Source organism: Loxodonta africana, chromosome 1 (assembly GCF_030014295.1).
Source record: "Loxodonta africana isolate mLoxAfr1 chromosome 1, mLoxAfr1.hap2, whole genome shotgun sequence".
Taxonomy (NCBI): Eukaryota; Metazoa; Chordata; class Mammalia; order Proboscidea; family Elephantidae; genus Loxodonta; species Loxodonta africana.
In genome coordinates this window covers 97,198,407-97,215,496 of record NC_087342.1, presented here as the reverse complement: position 1 = coordinate 97,215,496, position 17,090 = coordinate 97,198,407, and positions in this window count along the sequence as shown.

Genomic DNA, 17,090 nt, shown 5'->3' with positions numbered 1-17,090 from the left:
CTGCCAGATGAAGATGACTTCAACTGCATGAAAACGACCACGAGGTCATACCTGACTATGGGGTCATACCTGACCATGAGGCCATACCTGACCATGAGGTCATACCTGACCATAAGGCCATACCTGACCATGAGGTCATATCTGACCGTGAAGTCGTATCTGATCATGACGTCATACCTGATGTACGGTGAAGGACAGGATCACCCGAGGAGAGCGGTCAGGGGACTGAGGGGCCAGGGGGCGGGAAGGATCGTCTATGTGACACTGACAGCATCGACAATTATGGCAGGAGTGGTGCTAGTGGAAATGGTGGTGAGTCGGGTGCTATAATCCTCAAGGAATGAGGAGTGACCCAACTAAAGACTAAACTCACTGCTGTTGAGCTGATTTCAACTCCTGCAGATGCCACGTGTTAAAGAATAGAGTTGCTCCATAGGGTTTTCTTGGCTGTAACCTTTACAGCAGCAGAGAGCCAGGCCTTTCTTCCACAGTGCCACTGGTTGGGTTCAAACCACCAACCTTTAGGTTAGGAAAAGAGTGCAAACAATTTACACCACTCAGGGGCCTGAGGTCCTTAAATGTCTGCGACAATGGTATTGTCAAAGAGCAGGAAACTGAAATCTGGGGGGGGTTTGGGGGAAGAGGAAAGATGATATTCTGGACGACATAATGAGGAGTAAGGAGGCCACTGACCCCACTTCCCGGCCAGTGGCAGGAGAACGAGGGGGGAAAACAGCCACCACTTGCGGTAGTGGGAGAGGAAGCAGTGTCCTTGGGGAGAGCCAGGTTTCCAGAAGAGCTAGAAGGCGAAGGAAATGTTCAAAGACAGCAAATTCTGGGGCCCCTCCCATGCCTGGGTCCTTGGGTGCTGCAATGGTTAGTGGGCTCATCTGCGAACTGAAAGGCTGCAGGCTGAAGTTCACCTAGAGGCACCTCAGAAGAAAGGCCTGGTGATCTGCTTCCAAATAATCAGCCACTGAAAACCCTACAGAGCACAGTTCTACTCTGACACACACGGGGTTGCCATGAGTTTTTCTGAGTTCTAGGCAGCACAGTGGAGTTCTAGGAGGCTGAGTTCTCGGGAGCTGTGGGAGATGGGATCAGAGAAGGGGAAACAGGGACAGATGGGGATTACTTGTAGGGAAGAGAGGTGACCTGGGAGTCTGGGAACTCCTGTGGGGACTGAATAAACAGATTAAAGGATGTAATGGGTTTAGTCCTGCTGGTGGGCAGCAGAGGGGGTAACTGTGAGGGGCTGGGAGGCTGTTACAGAGAAAAGCAACAATGCTATCTCTGTAGTCAGAGGGCCTTGCTAGAAGCCTGCCGTAATCTGGGCCACCTGTCCTTCAAGTCTGGCCAATGACACGGGGAGGGGCGGGTCTATCCAGAACTGTTCCTCCTGCCACATCTGTCCACCAATGTTCAAGAAAATGATGAAGAAGTCAGTGAGACAGAATAGAGTACAGAACAGATCCCAAGATATATTAATGTATAACAACAGTGGAATTTCAATTCAGTGAGAACCCCCAACCTCTTACCAAAAAACCAAAAAACCAAATCCATTGCCGTCCACTAGATTCTGACCCATAGTGACCCTACAGGACAGAGTAGAAGTGCCCTATCGATTGCCTTTCAAGGAGCAGCAGGTGGATTTGAACTACAGACCGTTTGGATAGCAGCCAAACTGTTAACTCTGCATCACCAGGGCTCCTATATCTTACCATGACCACATAAAAAGTAAATTCCAGATGGTTGAACACAGAAATGTAAACAATATTCAGGAAATATAAACTATATATTCAGAAAGACCTTTTATAACAAAGACCAGAAAGCCAGAGCTGTGAGAACAAAGACATAAGTACCGGTTGCTGTCGAATGGATTCTGACTCAAGGCGACCGCGAGTGTGTCCGAGCAGAACTGTGCTCCACAGGGTTTTTAGTGGCTGATTTTTCAGCAGCAGATTGTCAGGTCTTTATTTGAGGCGCCTCTGGGTGGACTACACTCTGTAACCTTTCAGTTAGTGGGTCAGCAGGTAACAGTCTGTGCCATCCAGGGACGGGGTAAAAGAAAAAATGTAGAGTGAAAGCCTCAGGATAGTGAAAGATTTCTTTTCATGACGCAAATGCACCAACCAGGAATGAAAATGCTGACAAATTTGGCTTCGTTAAGATTAGTAGCCACCTGTCTGTCACTTTGTCGTAGTGTGGTGACCTGCACGTCTCTGAGATGTTGGAACCTATGCCACCTGCACTCCAAATACCAGCAGGGTCACCCATGGTGGACAGGTTTCAGTGGAGCCTCCAGACTAAGACAGACCAGGAAGAAAGGCCTGGTGATCTGCTTCTGAAAATCAACCACTGAGAAGTTTATGAACAACAACAGGACATTGTCCGACACAGGGCTGGGAGATGAGGCCTTCAGGCTGGAAGTCACCAGAATATGACTGGTGAACAGCTCACTCTTTAAAGTAACCTGGACCTTAAAGACAAAGACAGAGTAAAGGCTTCAAGACTCTGTGCCATTCAGGTGCTTTTGTGATATTTGCTGATACTGAACGACTGACAATGAGACCAGCTGCAAACATCCATTATCCAATGTACCAACAATCGTGAAGATGGGCAGGGCCGGGCCATGTTGCTTTCTGTTACACACAAGGTCCCCAAGGGATGGAGCCTACTCAATGGCAACTAACAACAACAACGAGATTAATACATAGTTTCATTTCATAAACCTCCATGGAAAAAACCCTTGCTGTGGAGTTAATTCTGATTCATAGCGACTCTATAGGACAAAGTAGAGCAGCCCTACAGGGTTTTCTAGGCTGTAATCTTCACAGAAGCAGACTGCCACATCTTTCTCCCATGGAGCAGCTGGTGGCTTCAGGCCTCTGACTTCTTGATTAGCAGCTGAGTGCTTAACCACTGCACCACCAAACCAAAAAACCAGACCCACTGCCGTCGAGTCGATTCTGACTCCTAGTGACCCCAGGGAACAGAGTTGAACTGCCCCATAGAGTTTCCAAGGAGCGCCTGGCGGATTCAAACTGCCGACCTCTTGGTTAGCAGCCATAGCACTTAACCACTAAGCGACGGGGCTCCTAAATCTGCATAACAGGAAGAATTAAACCATAGTGTTCAGGGAAGCATATTTAGGTTGAAATTATCTAGAAAAGCAAGGAAGTGACTACAATAAAGGTCAGGGTGGTTGGTTCCCTTTAAAGGGAGGCGGGGGCTTGTGCCAGGAAAGGAGCAGGTGGGGGGCTTTTGGAGCCTGACAATGTTCTCTTTCTTGGCCTAGATAGGATTACAGGAGTGATTGCTTTATAATAATGCATTAAGTTGTACACATTTTGTTCTGTATGGGTTACACTTCACATAAAGATTTTAAGGGAAAAAAAATTCTTCCACATGACTGTTGAACAACCATATTTAGGAAAACCTTGTCTAGTGCTGCAGAGGGACACTGTATGAGTCTTGTCAGTTTCAAACAACAGAAGCCAACGCAGACTGGCATATCTCAGAAAGTGAGTCATGTATCAGATAACCCCAGGGAGTAGTTTCAGGAATGGCTGGATCCAGGTGCTACATCAACAATATGTGGGTTTTCCTGTCTAAAGAAAGAGGGAAAGATGTCTGGCTAGAAGAATTGGGACCGATGAGCTGGAAGTCCTAATGGGGTCAAAGGAGAAGTGTGGTGGAGGTGAGTGAGTAAGGCCCAGAGGGTAGAGACTGTCATCAGAGAGTGGGATGCCTGAATTGTCATCTCAGGTGGAGCAGTTTCAGGTGATGACAGTGTGCAGGGTGTGACCATGGTGTTGGGTGGCAAGAATGTCAGGAAACCAAGATGGCAGGGTGTCAGATGCTTGAGAGCCACATGCCCAAGTCTACATTAATAAGAGTGTAACCCTAATAAAGCTCAGTCCCATGTGATTCAGTCTAAGAATAGTATCTGATTCAGGAAGTGCAGCTCAATAAGCTAGAGTAATTAAAAAAGAATTTCATTCTTTAGTCCTGTCACTCAAAGGGCTTTAAAGGGTTCTTATACACAGTCCACAGGCAAACTAATCAAAATTCCATGTCCTCTCCTGTCCCTCTCCCTCTGAGCCTGGAGCTGCTCTGGGCCGCTGATTTCAGTCTCCATCTCACAGCAAGAAATCTCTCCTCTTCCACACCCAGCTCAGCATAGCCACTTCTCCTGCAGGGGAGACCCAGTCTTCTTCAGGAAGGGAGGAGGGGTGGAGGAGAAATTGGAGCAGCAGTTACAGGGCTCTTTTTGGTGGGCCAGGAAAGGGGGAAAGTCTGTGCCCAGCCTCTCACTGACCCTTTTTGTCCCATCACAAGGGGAGTGACCCTAGAGTTAGAGGGTCAGGGCTACTGAAGGACAAATAGGGGGCACGGCAAAAAGATATGAGTCTGAAATGAACAGCAGTTTTTACGTGAGCGGGCACCAATTCCATCCCTCCACCTTGAGAACAAGGAGCCCTGGTGATGCAGAGGTTAAACGTGGTTGACATTTTGGCTGCTAACTGAAAGTCAATGATTCAAGCCCACCAGTTGCTTCATGGGAGGAAGATGTGGCAGTCTGCTTCTGTGAAGATTACAGCCTTCGAAACCCGATGGGGAAGCTCTGTTCTGTCCTATAGGGTTACTACGAGTTAGAATCAACTTGACGGCAACAGGTTGTACCTTGAGAGCCTCCATTTGAGAACTTGAAGTTTCTTCCTTCCTCTGCCACTGAGGCAGGAGAACAAAGCTTATGGTGAATAAACAGAAACAATCAGGGCAGAAGCTCAAAAAGCTATTTTTTCTTCCTCAAAAATGGACCTACCAATTGTACTGATTACTGTAACAATAAATATGAATTTGTCTTATTTGGTAAAATAAATTGGGAATGCAAAGGCATTCTACTGTGTGAGTTATAACAAGTTATGGATAACATCGTGAAGAAGGGAAATTCTAGAACACTTAATTGTGCTCATGTGGAACCTGTGCATAGACCAAGAGGCAGTCATTCAAACAATAAAAGGGGACACTGCATGGTTTAAAATCAGGAAAGCTATGCATCAGAGTAGTGTCTTTTCGCTATACATATTCAATCTGTATTCTGAGCAATTAATCAGAGAAGCTGGTCTATGTGAAGAAGAATGTGGCATCAAGATTGGAGGAAGTCTCCTTCACAACCTGCATCACCCAGATGACACAACCTTGCTTGCTGAAAACAAAGAGGACTTGAAGCATTTACTGATGAAGATCAAACACTATAGCCTTCAGTAAGGATTACATCTCAACATAAGGAAAAAAATCCTCACAACTGGACCGATAAACAACATCATGATACATGGAGAAAAGAGTGAAGTTGTCAAGGATTTCATTTTACTTGATCCATAATCAATGCCCATGGAAGAGGCAGTCAAGAAATCAAATGATGTACTACATTCGGCAAATCTGAGGCAAAAGGCTTCTTTAAAGTGTAAAGAAATCTTCCTTTGAGGAGGAAGATGCACCTGACTCAGGCCGTGGTGTTTTCAGTGGCCTCACATGCCTGCGAAAGCTGAACAATGACTGAAGGAGACTGAAGCAGAACCGACACCTCTGAACTACGGTGTTGGCGAGGAATATTGAATACACCACGGGCTGCCAGAGGAACGACAAAGCTGTCTCGGATGAAGTACAGCCAGAATGCTCATTAGAAGCACGGATGGCAAGACTTTGTCTCACTTATTTTGGACATGTTATCAGGAGGGACCAGTCCCTGGAGAAGGACATCATGCTTGGTAAAGTAGAGGTCAGAGAAAAAGATGAAGACCCTCAATGTGATGGATTGACACAGTGGCTACAACAATGGGCTCAAACATAGCAACAACTGTGATCTAAACAATTTTAATACAAACTTAAACACCATGGAATTAAAAAAAAAATTAAGTACAAAAAAATAAGTAAAATAATAAAACCTAAATTGAGTACACTTACTGGGGAAAAGTATATTCATAAATTATTCGTGTAATTTTGTTGTGGGGGGAAATTGGCAATGTTAATCAAATCCACACAATATGTATTCACAGTCTTTCAAAAGATGAAGAAAGACATATCTCCCTCCTTGCTACTACCACCCTCCAGGGCTGGGCAGGCACTGTCTCATCTTTCTTTTGGGGCCTGGCTTCTAGATCAGAGGGTATTAAGAGATTGGAGGGATTAGCTCTGTGACCTTAGGCCGGTCACCCTCTGGCTCTGGGAGCAGATCCATGTTTCTAAAACAGGGCCTCATTTAACCACATATATTCAGAAGTCTCTTTTCCTGGGAGATTCTAATTTTGTGCCTGACCTGGGGACTGGAATTTGGAATTCTCCTTAAAAGAGCCTCAGGTGATTTGTAGAGTCAGACAGCTTTAGGAAGCACAGGACTGGATTTCCACAGGGCCTTGCAGCTCTGACCTTCTGTGACCTCAGGAGTTAAGAGACTAATCTAGAGCCAAACTGAAAAGAAACCAAACCCACTGAGGTGCAATGATTCTGCCTCAGAGAGACCTTGCAGGACAGAGTAGAAGTGCTCCGCAGGGTTCCCAATGCTGAAAAGCTTTAGGGACGCTGACTGCCACATTCTGCCACATCTTTCTCCCCTGTAGTGTTGAGCGGGTGGTGGGTGCCAACAGAAGACCTTTTCGTTAGCAGCCAAGCGCTTTAACCACTGCCCACCCGGAGTCTGGAGTCAGGCTGACTGGGTTCAGATCCAGTGCTGCCAGTTACTAGCTGCACAACCTCCATTTCTTCACACTAAAGGAGACTGATGGTGCCCACCACAGGACTGTTGCAACAAATAAAATGAAGTAATATAAAGAACTTAGCATATACCGAGTGAGTACTGAGGGGAAAAAAAAGTCCTTGTTAAATCTTTATATTATTCCCAAATAACTTGTATTCGCCTTAGGCCTGGCTCGTGTCCTCCTCCAGTGAGTGGGTTTCTCGCCACCTTGTGGTGAGTGTATGTCATTGTGCTCCTGCACTCACAGGGCCGCTCACCCCTCCCCCAATCACCTGCCCATCAGGAGCCCCCTTCAGAAACGTCAAGTCCCTTGAAAAAAGTTCAAGGCAGAAGGGGCTGGGATGGGGCACCAGGCAGCCTTGCCCATACAGGACTCCCAAAACCAAACCCATTGCCGTCGAGCTGATTCTGACTCATACTGACCCTACAGAAGAGCATAGAATTACCCCATAGGGTTTTGAAGGCTGAAATCTTTATGGAAGCAGACTGGCACGTATTTCTTCCATGGAGTAGCTGGTGAGTTGGAACTGCTGACCTTTGGGTTAACGGATGAGCACTATATCCACTGCACCACCAGGGCTCCTGCAGGACTCCGAGTAGCCGGAGAGTCCATTCCAGTGATGGCCGCTCTGCCTCTGTGGTGGCCCTGCTCAGACCTGAGCCTGTGGCCAGGACCTTGTGGGCTTCACCACCTCTTTCATTGTCAGGATGTATGCCAGCTCTGTGATCAGGGCCTTATAGACATCGCCTTATTGGGCCCTCTCAAGTGCTTTGTAAGGTAAGGGAACTTACTATACCTTTTCACAGATGGGGAAATTGAGGCTCAGAGAAGTTAAGTGACTGGTACAAAGCCACACAGCTCAAACCCAGGCCAATATTAACCCACAGCTCCTTCTACTAAGTCACAGGCCTCTAAACTAGTAGCCCCTCACCTTGGCTGGATGCTGAATTTACCTGGGGAGCTTTAAAGAATACTGACGCCTGGGCCCCACCCCAGAAGTTCTGCTTTAACTGGTCTGGGTCGTGGCCTGGGCATCAGGACTTCGTAAAGCTCAGGTGGGATTCTAATGTGCAGCCAGGCTGAGAACCACTACTCCCAACTCGCCCTTCCTGTTCCCGCTCCTGGGGCTCTGCCCTCACTATGGTCCGCTGTCCTGCTGCCCCAGACTCAGCCTGCACCAGGAGACCTGGGTTTCCTGCATGAAGTATGGTGGGCTAGGATGTGCTCCACAGCTGACCAGCACCGCCCTTGAGTGGGGTCATGGATGTGGGAGCCTAGGGTCCTGCTGAGTATTGGCTGTGTGGCCTTGGGCAAGTGACTATACCTCTCTGTGAAATTTCCTCATATATAAAATTTTAAAAAAAAATTTTTTTTTTTTTTTTTTATAAAATAGGGATGAAAGTAGCATCTACCTCATAAGATTGTTGTGTTAAACATACATGTATGCACTATATACAAAATGCTTAGAACAATGGCCAGAACACAGCAAGCGTTCAATAGATGTCACAACTACTGCTGCTGTTATTATTACTCCTGGCTCTGTCAATAGCTCCCTGCGTGGACTACTGTCAGTTGATCTGAAGTAGGGAATTCTTCTGTTCCTATTTAGAACTACCATTCTCTCAGGGTGGGGGTATCAATCAAGGAAAGCCCCGCCCAGGATAGCCACATGACTCGAGCTGGCCAATCAGAGTATCCCCTCCTCTGGGCAGAAACCGGTTAAGCCAAGGGAAGACAAGTGATCCCTGTTGGGGGACTTGAGAGAGAGAGAGACCAGAGAACACCTTTTGAGCCCCTGTGTGTACCCATTCCTGAGGGTGACAGTGCACCCAGACATCCCAATATGAAGCCAATCAATTCCCTCCCCCGCCTTTTTTATGGTGAAAACGTACACACCAAATCACCAACCAACACAACAACTTCTTCATTGACAATTCAGTGACACTTATTGTATATCTCATGTTGTGCCACCATTACTTCTATCCTAATCCAAAACATCGGAACACCATTAACATAGATTCAAAGCCTCCCCCAAACAAAAACTCCCCTTTCTCCCCCACACATGCCTCTGCTAACTATTAATAATCTTTGGTTTCTATAAATTTGCTTATTTCATATAAGCGAGATTATGCAATATTTGTCCTTTTGAGACGGACTTATTTCAATTAGCGTAATGTTTTCAAGGTTCATTCATGTTGTGGCATGCATCACAACTTCATTTCTGTTTATGGCTACTGAATATATACACCACCTTTTGCCCACCCATTCTGCTGTTGATGGATAGTTCAGGGGTTTCCACATTTCGGCTATTGCAAAAAGTGCTGTAATGAACATTGGTGCACAGGTTTCTGTTTTGCATTCCTTCCTCTACTTCTTCTGGGGATATACCTGGGAATGGGATTGCTGAGTCATATGGTAATTCTGTGTTCACCTTTTTGAGGAACCGCCAAACTGTTTTCCAAAGGGACTGCAACATTTTACAAATCCGCTGTGTGGATTAGGGTTCCTGTTTCTCCATAACCTCACCACCGTTTTCTGATTTCTGTTTCTGTGATCGCTGCCGTTCTAATGGAGGTGAGGTGATAACTCGTTGTGGTTTTGATTTACATCTCCAGAGGAGCCCTAGTAGAGTTCTGGTGATGCAGTAGTTAAGTGTTTGGCTGCTTACCAAAAGGTCAGCAGTTGCAACCCACCAGCTGCTCCTTGGAAACCCTATGGGGCAGTTCTACTCTGTCCTTTAGGGTCACTGTGACTCAGAATGGATGCAACGGCGATGGGGGTTTAAGGAGCCTTAAGGACCCTGGTAGCACAATGGTTAATAGCTCAGCTGCAACCAAAAGGTAAGCAGTTGAAATGCACCAGCCGTTGTCTGGAAGAAAAGACCTCATAGTCTTCTCCCATAAAGATTTCAGCCTAGAAAACCCTATGGGGCAGTTCTACTCTGTCGTGTTGTGTCGCTATGAGTCAGAATTGACTCAAGAGCACACAACACCAATGGCTGATGATGTTGAGCATCATTTTATGTGCTTGTTGGACATTCAAATATCCTTTCTGGTAAACTATCTGTTGAAGTTCTGTGCCCACTTTTTGAGTGGGCTATTTCTCTTACTGTTGTCAATTCCCATTTGAGCTTATGCTGAATTTATGTTGGACTTCTGTCAAAGACACCTGCCTGACATAACATGGTGTTTACAGTTCCTGCTCATCCCCAGGGCCACTGGGATTCAGCTGAGATGATGTCCAGGGATTGGTGTCTTATGTGGAATTTAGCTTCTGAAGGCAGCTCACAAATTGTATTAACTGTCCGTAATTGATAATCACATGCAGCAAAATGACCCTTGACAATCCCTCATAGCTTGAAGAGGACTGAAGAGACCTGGAGCCCTGGTGGCACAGTGATTAAGAGCTCGGCTACTAACCAAAATATTCGCACTTCAAATCCACCAGCTGCTCCTTAGAAACCCTATCCTGTAAGTTCCCTGTGAGTCAGAATTGACTCAGTGGCAATGGATTTTTTTTTTTTTCCTGGTCACAGGGCTGGGGAGTGTATGGGGTCCAAGACAAACAGAGGCCTTCAGCCTTCCCAGGGATTGGAGGAAGGATGAGTGTGTTGGAAGGTGGGCTTCAGCTCCAGTAGGCCCCTTCTTTTTCTATCAACCTCCACCCATTTCCAGGGGACCTGGGGACTCCTGTCCCCACACCGAAACCTCTTCAAATTAAGACAAGGGGGCTTCAGCAGCAGAAGGGACCAATATGAGAAAGGCAAAGAAGGAAGGTGAGCCTGGTCTGTGGAGGAGCAGGGGACCCTGGATGTGGGGAATTGTGACCCTTTCCCATCCATACATGCAGGGCATGGTGAGGCTGACAAGGACCCCTCAGTGAGCCCAGCTAGAGTGAGGAAGAAGATCCTAGTAGCCATGTTTATGGTCGGGGAAGGTGGCCAAGCACAGAAGGCTTAGAAGTAGAAAGGGGGGTGGTGTTGACCTCTGGTGCCCTGACATGGTGAGGCAGTCCTGGGGATGGGGATCTGGGGGACCCACACATCATGTGGTGCAGTGCAGGGTAAAAACTGTGGGAGCTAAAGTCAGAAGCTTTGGGGATACGTCGATACCCGCTTCAATAGCTTTGAGCAGGTGTCTTAACATTTCTGAGGATCTGACACTAATAATACAGGCTTGACCCCCTGCAGTTGTGGGAAGGCTCCAAGTGACACACAGATATTACAAGTTCCTTGTAAGCCATGATGTGCACCACCAGGGTAAGAGATCAACAGGCTTGTATCCCGCCATCCCCACCCATGTCCAGGTACTTCCAAAGGCCCAGAAGAAAAGCCTAAGAAGGTAGAAGAGGAGGAGGAGGAGGTGGCAACTGTGGTGGCCAAGAATAGCAGTCAGAAGGGCAATGTGAAAGGAAAAGGCAAAAAGTTTGGTACCCAGAGGTGAAGGACCTTCACATGTGGGCTTGCCATGAGTTTAATCGACTCAAGAACCACTGACACAACAATAGTAGTAGCTAACCCTTCTAGTATGCTTACCATGTCCTCAGCTCCAGACCCCTGTGGAAGCAATGGCAGGGGACCAGAGGTGGGGGACTAGATTCTGGGACCTCCTGGGCTGGAATTTTGGAGCTACTTGGGTTAGAATCTTGGCTCCCCATCATGTAATGACTAGGATATGAGGACTAAGGGCACCAAGGACCTCCCAAACCTTCTCACAATCCAGCAACTGAAGGGCCAACTGTCAGTGTTGCTAACGGTCTCCCACTGGAGGCTGTCAGAGGCCTCCAACATCCTCCCCCAGGTCACCCAGTCTCTTAAATGAGGACTTCCCATGGGCACAAAACAGGGTGGTAAATCTTTTTGAATATTGCCCCTGTCCACAAGCAGAGTTCAGGCACCAATTAGCATAAGCTGAAGGGAGCAGGAGAGAAGAGTCCAACTGGGGAGAGAAAACGACAAGTCTTTGAGAAACAACTTTCCGACAGAGGAGATGTCACCATGTGAGCAGGGCTCAGGTCTTAGCTTTGTAGGTTTATTAATTTGTGCAGTAGTAGTCAGGTCTTGGTGGGTTGATACACATTAACCAAGATCACCAGATGCTGATGTATAAACTGAAAAGCCAGTTTATTATCTCCCAGAAGGAATATAACAGCAGAGCAGCCTTCATACAGTAGGTCCTCGAGATTCACAACCATGGAAGTGTTTGAGTAAGCTCTGCTTTCTCCATATCACAGCCCAAACATAGCTTAAAGTTATCCAAGTTTCTTCTGGAGGAGCCTAGAGTAGAGAGTGGACACACTGGGCACGATGACTAAGGGCCTGCTCCCCCACACCAGCCTCACCTCACACACAGGGTAGACCTACACTCAGCAAAAACGACCAACCACAACACAGCACGGCTTCCTGGAGGCTCACAAATAGCACTTAATTCTCCAATGCACATATGCAGGTTGGCAGTCCATTCTCTCCCTGTGGGAAAGATGGACTTAGAATCTTGGTTCTCCTTCTGGTGAAGGATATGACATGAGGGCAAAGGGCACAGGTTTGTGAGAAGAGAAGGAGAGTCATGAGGTCCCCAGACCAGGCCAGGCAACCCAACAGTCTTAGTCAACAAGATTGTTACCAGGGGTTTCTCAATGAGCAAACCAAAACCAAACCCATTGTCATCAAGTTGATTCTGACTGATTGAGACTCCAAGTGTTACAGAGTGGAACTGCAGCAGAGGGTTTTCTTGGGTGTAATCTTTTATTTTATTTTTTTTCCTTTATAGCCAGAAATGCTCCTAAGAAAGGAGATTGATGAGAACTTGGTCTCACATACTTTCAACATGTTATCAGGACGGACCAGTCCCTGGAGAAGGACATCATCGTTGGTAAAGTAGAAGGTCAGTGAAAAACAGTGAGATGGATTGACACAGTGGCTGCAACAATGGCCTCAAGCATAGCAACAATTGTGAGGATGGTATAGGACTAGGCAGTGTTTTGTTCCGCTGTGCATGGGGATGGTCTGAGTTGGAACTGAGTCAACAATAGCGAACAACAACAACTAGAAATGACAACATGCATAATTAAGTCCAAATGGAATCATTATCTTTCCCAAATATTAGGTAATATGAAGATCATAATATCCTCATAATCTATCTTCTCATTTTCATTTAAGAGCTTATTCTTTCCTCTAAATTTATATATTATTGTGTTGGTGATAGAGTTATGTATTATTTTTAAACTTTATCAGACAATAGTATTATTGTCTTATACAGTTGATATAATTTGGAATGACATATTCACCACTGTCTTTGTTCTTCATTCCTCATTTCATCTCAGAGTTTCTATCTCGGGTCATTTTCCTTCAGTCTGAAGTACATCCTTTAGAATTCTGTTTAGTAAAAATTTTTGGTGGCAAATGATCTGGCTTTTTGTTCATATGAAAATGTTTTTCTCAGTACTGAGGGTATCCCAGATTTGCAGTTATTTTTATTCAGCACATTGAACATATCACTGAGCTGTTTCTGACTCCCATCATTGCTTCTGAAAAGTTAGCAGTTGGAATAACCCACCTCTGGCTGCTTTTAAGATATTCTCTTTGTCTTAGGTGTTCTATGGTTACACTATAATATAGCTGGGATGTTTTCCTTTTTATTTATACTGATTGGGGTATTTTTTGCTTGTTGAATATGTAAACTGATGATTCATCAGTTCTGGAAACTATTTCCAGAAGAGGTAGGCAGCATCATCAGTGCTCATGAAGCATTCTTCAACCTCTTCCAGTATCTTTCACTGGCATCGGGCTGAATGTGGTACAGGCTAAGCTTTTACTAGAGGGCCAATTGACTTATTACCAACTTATGGCTATCATTTTCACCTCAGGGAAATTCTACGCCCTCCATCCAATGGTTGCTGCATGTTCCTGGGTGTATCTAGACAGAAAACTTTTCAGGCCATTGAGATGGACGATAGCACCTGCTTGGGGGATGGTGTTATGATGATTGTTGTTGTTATTGTGCTTTCAAGTCGGTTCCAACCCGTAGTGATTCTATGTACAACAGAATGAAACACTGCCTGGCCCTGCACCATCCTACAATCCTTGCTAGATTTCAGCCCATTGTTGCAGCCATTCTGTCAATCTATCTTGTTAAGGTTCTTCCTCTTCTTCTCGGATCCCTCAACTTTACCGAGCATGATGTCCTTCTCCAGGGACTGGTCCTTCCAGATAATATGTCCAAAGAATGTGAGACAAAGACTTGCTGTTCTCCCTTCTTAGGAGCATTCCAGCTGTACTTCTTCCAAGGCAGATTTGCTTGTTCTTCTGGTAGTCCATGGCATATTCAATATCCTTTGACAACACCATAATTCAAATGCATCAATACTTCCTTGGTCTTCCTTATTCATCTTCCAGCTTTCACATGCACATGAGGCAATTGAAAATACCATGGCTTGTGTCAGGCGAACCTTAGTCCTCTAAGTGAAATCTTTGCTTTTTCACCCCTTAAAGATGTCTTTTGCAGCAGATTTACCAATGCAATTCCTGGTTTGATTTCTTGGCTGCTGCTTCCATGGGTGTTCATTGTGGATCCAAGTAAAATGAAATTCTTGACACCTTCAGTCTTTTCTCTGTTTCTTATGGTGTTGTTTATTGGTTCAGTTGTGAGGATTTTTGTTTTGTTCTTATTGAGGTGTACTCTGTACCGAAGGTTGTAGTCTTTATCAGTAACTGCTTCAAGAAGTCTCCACTTTTAGCAAGCAAGGTTATGTCACCTGCATAACACAGGTTGTTAATGAGTTTTCCTCCAATCTTCATGCCAAATTTGTCTTTAGTCCAGCTTCTCAGATTATTTGCTCAGCATAGAGACTGAATAAGAATGTTGAAAGGATACAACACTGATGTACACCTTTCTTGATTTTAAACCATGCAGTATTCCCAAATTCTTTTTAAAAGACTACCTCTTAGCCTATGTTTCCATGAGCAAAGTAAAGGGTTCTGGTATTCCAATTTTTCACAATGTTATCTATAAGTTTTTTATAATTCACATAATCAAATATGTTTGCATAGTCAATAAAACACAGGTAAACATCTTTCTTGTATCTCTATAATGAAGAATGGTACCAAAATAGCTGTGGAGTTTAGTAGCTTTATTTCAATTTTTCCACATCTTCTAAGGTGAAAAGACCAGAACATTGTGACACAGTTACCGTTAGCCAGCTTTATACCATAAACATTATCAAAATATATGCTCTTCAGAAATTCTTAATTGATATATAGGTTTTCTGGCAAAATGAATTGAAGATGTTGCTGAAAGACAACTGTCGGTTTCAGAATTTTCAGTAGAAGCTAGGAACCAGTGATGCCTCGTTAGGAACTTATTCAAAGATTTTTCGTTTCAAATTGCTTCATAATCTAGTGAACCCTTCATTAGTACTCTACTGTCAAGCTAGGGAGCCGTGGTGATGCAATGTGAAAAGCTTGTCTGCTAATCAAAAGGTCAACACTTTGAATACACAGCCGCTCCTTGGAAACACTATGGGGCAGTTCTACTCTGTCCTATAGGGTAGCTATGAGTCAGAATCAGCTTGACGGCAATGGTCTCTCTCTCTGTGTGTGTGTGTGTGTGTTTGCTCAGTTTTAGAGACTTTTGTTTTATTTTGGTGGGTTTGGAGACAATACGAAGACATAGTTAAGAGTAATTGTGTTCCTACCAAGGATATTTTTTATTTTTCTGATCAGGGTATATGGCACGATGATGTTTACTGGCTGTTGAACCTGTGCAGAGACCACTAACAGGCATCTTATGGACACACTGACAGCAGCCTGCTTTCCAGTGAATTCAGTGCATGTCTGCACAAGGATTACAGGGTCACTGAGATATAAGGTGTTTAGCATTTTAAGAACGATGTGACTGCACACTTTGGGGACTATTTAGACATCAATTATGGGATTCTTCCAAGTTTCCAGCTGGATTTAATTGCAACTCTTGCCGCTCAGTATACAGAGAAGATTCTCAGCCTTGGTCCCATGTTATCAGCCTGAATCATGCCAGGTCTCCTGATTTCTCTGGGAGGAAATCTCACAACTTAGGAAAGTTATACAGAGTCACAACTGTCCTAAGACTCTTGGTTTAGGAAGCCTGTGGAGAGGCTGAGCATATCTCCTCACCTTCCCAAGCAGTTTATGCTGAGACCTTATAGGTGATATTATGCAGTGATGGGGCAAGATTGTGCAAACATTCCTGCATACCTACAATTTCTCCCAACATCTTCATGGCCAGCCTGACCATTCTTTAGCTCATTTGGAATTTTACAACTCACTTGGCAGTTAAATTCTTGAGCATGATAGTGACTCGCTTTTAAACTTAAAAAAAAAAAAAAAGAATTTACCATCAAGTGATTCTGACTCACAGCAACCCTAAATAAAGGACAGGGTAGAACTGCCCCATAGGGTTTCTAAGGAGCAGCTGGGGGATTGAAACTGCCAACCTTTTGGTTAGCAGCCAAGGTCTTAATAACTGAGATACCCTTAGAAGCCTGTTTCTTCTATTTAATCCATTGCCCAGAAATAATCTTTAAACCATGAATCAAAACTATCCCACAAACAAAACAACTAAACAACTTTTCAGCTCCATTAATAAAGAATTCCATCTTTGATCATTGAACTCTTTTAAAGAATTATCTGTATGAGATCAAATTGGCAAGAGAAACTCTGAAACACAGATGAGAACCTTAAGGGGCAGCTAGTGTAAGTTATAGGTGGTGAAGCCATCTCGGTAGAGCTAGTAAGAATAGTGACAGAATGTGAAGAATGTAACCCATTTTCATTGAGCTGCACGTGTAGGAATTGTGGGATGGGTGTACGTTTTGTTGTGTGAATTTTCATCAAAAATAAAAAAACCTTTCTAGATGAACACACCAGGGAATGGCACGTACAGAAGCACAACAAGGAGTTTGAGCTTGATGGTCTGAAGTTACATGCCCGTAGGTGGGAAGACTATGGACAAGATAAAAGAGATCACAAGTTGGCAACAACACAGAGGGAAATGTTGGCAGTTAAAACACTTCACGGTTTAACATTTCCTCTGGAAGGAAAATAAACCAACGACTATACATTTTCCCTAGGTGGCAGAACTTATTGCCTCCCCTAAATTCTTTTAATTCTTGCACTGACCCTTGTTGTGCTTTTGTATTTTTCATAGCTTTCAAAATTTAAAAGCAGTAAGGATTCCTCACTTCTTCAGAAGCTTAAAATGTCTAATAGATATTCTGCTGTGGTTGTTAGAACCTATTTTCCCTTTGGTGAATAAAGGAGCCATGGTTTAGATATATATATATATGTATTTTTTT